This window comes from Neomonachus schauinslandi, chromosome 15 (genome assembly GCF_002201575.2).
Source record: "Neomonachus schauinslandi chromosome 15, ASM220157v2, whole genome shotgun sequence".
Taxonomy (NCBI): Eukaryota; Metazoa; Chordata; class Mammalia; order Carnivora; family Phocidae; genus Neomonachus; species Neomonachus schauinslandi.
This window is the reverse complement of record NC_058417.1, coordinates 4,969,051-4,973,075: the sequence shown is the minus strand read 5'-3', so window position 1 is coordinate 4,973,075 and position 4,025 is coordinate 4,969,051.

Here is a 4,025-nt window from a genome sequence, read left to right as displayed (position 1 = left end):
GAAAGAAAGAAAGAAAGAAAGAAAGAAAAAGGAAGGAAGGAAGGAAGAAAGAAAAAAAATCACATACTAGCTTAAGACAAGCACATTTATTACCTTAAATATTCTGGAAGTCCCAAGTCCAAAATGGAACTCATAGGGCTAAAATCGAGGTGTCTCAGGGGCTCTTGGGAAGACTTGCTCCTTGCTTTAGCCAGCTTCCAGAGGCTACCACAGCCCTTGGCTTGCGGCCCCTTCCTCCATCTTCAGAGCCAGCTATCACATCAGTCTGACCTCAACTTCTGCCACCTCTTCTCCTTCTTGGTCTCTCTTGTTTCCTTCTTTCATGTATAAGGGTCCTTGGGATTACATTGGGCCCACCTGGAAAATCCAAGATAGTCTTCCCAACTGGGGAGATCCTTGGATGAGCTTGCTAGGGCGGCCATAACAAAGTACCACAGGCTGGTGGGCTGAAACAACACACATTTATTTTCGCACAGTTCTGGAGGCCAGAGGCCCAAGACCAAGGTGCCTGTGGGGCTGGGTTCTCATGAGGGCTCTCTCCTTGGCGTGCAGATGGCCGCCTTCCCCCGTGTCTTCACGCGGTCTTCCTGCACTGGGCATGTCTGCGTCCTGATCTCCTCTTCTTATAAAGACACCAGTCATAGCTGGATTAGAGCCCACCCTAACGACCTCATGTTAACTCAATTACCTCTTAAAGACCTTGTCTCCAAATACAGTCACATCCTGAGGGACTGGGGGTCAGCACTTCATCATGAATTTGGGGGGACCACGAGTCACTCCTTAACTTCATCACATCTGCAAACTCCTGTTTGCCATGTAAGGTAACCTCTTGGCAAGTTTCAGAGATTTGGACGCAGACATCTCTGGGAGCCACTATTCTGCCTGCTACCAAAACCTTCATCTTAGTATCACCAGCAGCTTAAACTCAACCTGTCCCCAAATGGAATTCATCCTGCTCCCCCTTTGATACTACCATTCGCCACCATTCGGCAAGCTTCCCAGGCCAGAAACTTGGTATTCTGGAGAAGATGTCAGAAATGACTACTTGCCGAAGGATATGCAATATCCTTTTCCCCCAACTTTCTCTGTAATAAAACCTCTATGCTATTGAAGGTAGCAACATGCCCAGCTGAAAAACACACATTCCCAGCCTCCCTCATGACAAAGTTTGACCACTGAAATATACAGGGAAATCATTAGCAAGAAAAGCTCTTCATCAGCCAAAAGCTCGTTTCCCTTTGCCTGTCCTTCTTTGAAGGCAGACGTGATGGCTGGAGCTGCAGCTGCCATTTTGGGGCCATGAACTGAGGCTGAGAATGGAAGCCACAGCCAAGAGTAGCAAAGCAGGAAGTGAGAACAGTCCTGTGACGCCGATGACCTCCAGGGAGCCACCGGAATCCTAAGCCCATCTCCTACAGGAGATAACCATCACACCTTACCCCATTTCAGACACCATCATTTTGGGTCCTCTACCTGCAGCCAAATGCAGTTCCTATCTATGCAGGTGGCAAGGCTGGGACAAGCGTGCTTTTCTTCTTCTTCTAAAGCCCAAATACTATTTGATGAGATCCAGATGGATATGCTTAGAACAAAGACTATCATAAAGAAGTTCCAACTCGGGGCACCTGGGTGGCTCAGTCGTTAAGCGTCTGCCTTCGGCTCAGGTCATGATCCCAGGGTCCTGGGATCGAGCCCCACATCGGGCTCCTTGCTCAGCGGGAAGCCTGCTTCACCCTCTCCCACTCCCCCTGCTTGTGTTCCCTCTCTCGCTGTCTCTCTCTCTGTCAAAAAATAAATAAAATCTTTAAAAAAAAAAAAAGAAATTCCAACTCAGTGCAATGTATTGGTCCTCCCCTTCAAAGCATTCTCTAAGTCTCTAAGGAGAGAGGAAAGGGAGGGCAAAGTAGGACCATGATGGTCCCGACTTCTCACCCTCCAGGGACCTTCCTCAGACTGGGCATCTGGGTGGCAGACCGGGAAAAGAGCGGGGTTCACCCAGGGCACCGCTTGCCCTTTGACCTATCAAGCTACCCCAACTGTCGTAAGAGCAGAGGCAGGGCTGGGAGGGAGAGGGCGGTAGGAAAGGACTGAGCCTATAAAACTAGCACCGTTAATTGGAGGAGACACCTAGACACTCAGGTGACTCCCAGGTGTCAAAATTAAGGTAAGCTAAATTTACTGAGCACAGAGAGTCCTTTGCTGGTTGAGAACACAGACTCTAGAGACAGCCCACCTGAGCTCACATCTCACTGGAGCCTCGTCAGGTTTCTGACCCTGAACAACTTGCTTCACCTCTCCCCACCCCCACCTCCACAACTGCAAATAGCCTTAATAAAAGTACCTACCACCTCCTGCGCATTAATTGGGCGATCCATGTAAGGTTTCTATATGGTAAGCCCTGAATATTAGTTATTATTAATACAGCCGACGACACGAGGCAGTGAAGGCAAGATTTGGATGTTCTCCTGAGTGATTTTATGTAAGGGAAGAGTGCGAGTCTGTAAAACTAAGGGTGAGCTGCTTAGGAAAGAAAAGATCCAGCTTGAGAAAAAATGACCACTTCTTTGGTAAGGAGCAATTATGGTCATGGGACATTCGGAGCTTTGGCAATAGACGGGCCTGGGTTCCAAAATCCGACTCCACAAGCTAATTTCTATACAGCGTGCCTTCTGCATTTCTGGCTCAGATTTCCAGTTATGGGTGGGAGGATGGTAATGACCTCACGAGGGCCTCATCAGGATTAAATAAGGTAACAGAAGGGTCCAACCACCCAGTAGGTGTTCAGTGAAAGGCAGATGTTGTTGCCATGGTCGTTTCCGAGAGAGAGAATTTCAGACAGAATGCAGGAATTCCCAAGCCCTCGGTGAGAAGAGCTTGTGAAGCCATGAGACTCCCAGCCAGGACTTAGATATCTGATTTCACACACAGAAAGGCAGCATTTTTGCAACCGAGCATTGGGCTCTGTAATTGTTAGAGAGCCTCGTCCCAGACTAATTCACAACATGCACATTTTCGCTTAGAATCCAGGTAAGAGCCTCATAAAACTCAGGGAAGAACCCCAAGTGAGTAATTCTGAGCATGAACGCCAAACCCTCCCCTGGTGCCCATTCACTGGGAGAGGGAAAGAAAAGCTCCATGTAATGAGCCGGCTGTAATTGCCAGTCCTGGGGTGAGGGTGTGTTCACTTTCGGCGGACAGTGCGGCATAAGCAGACTAATGAGGGCCGCCAAGTGTGCAAGCCACAGTCAAGGCCAGGGAGGCCGCGTTCAGGTTCATCCCAACAAAAGGATGGAAGGGAGGGAGGCGGGCTCCCTGGAAAGCGGGCGCTGGGGAGCAGAAAGGCTGGGGCGGGTGTGGCCGCTGCGTGGCCAGACAGGCGGCTGCAGAATGAGGCCTGCCTGGTCCGGAGGATGGAAGACGCCCACCTGGGAAGGGCCTGGGATGGCTTACAAAGCCCTTTCACATATGGCCCATGAAAGACAACATTGTTCCATTCGTCCATTCGACGCGGAGCTATGAGTGCCTTGTGAATGCTGCACTGGGAGCCGGGGAGAAGGAGGTGAACAGAACAGATCCCTCCATACTCCGGGCCCAGCCGTGAACAAGGACATCAGCAATGAATGAGCTGGTGTCAGAGACAGGGAGCAGGGAGAGGGTGGGTGACGGGGAGGCAGGTGCTCCCTGAGAGCAGGGTCGCAGGAGGGGGCCTTTGTGTGGAGGCCCGGAGGAGGAGGCCTCCATGGGAAGGTTTGGGGCAGAACATTCCAGCAGAGGGAGGCTCCCTGAGCAGGGAAGCCCTGTGGGTGTTGGAGACGCCATCTCTCTCCTCCTCCGCGCCTCCCCGCTCTCCTCCCCACGGCGGTGTGACTCCCACCCCAACTCCTTCCCAAAGGGGACCTGGTGGGGAGGGGGGCCATGCTGTTGGCCTGTAGCCTTGTTGGGTGGTGCCTCTCCTTCTGCTCAACCTTCTACTGTTCTCGCTGCTCCTTGGCCACACATGCCTGTCCAGGATCCTCGTCCTCCTC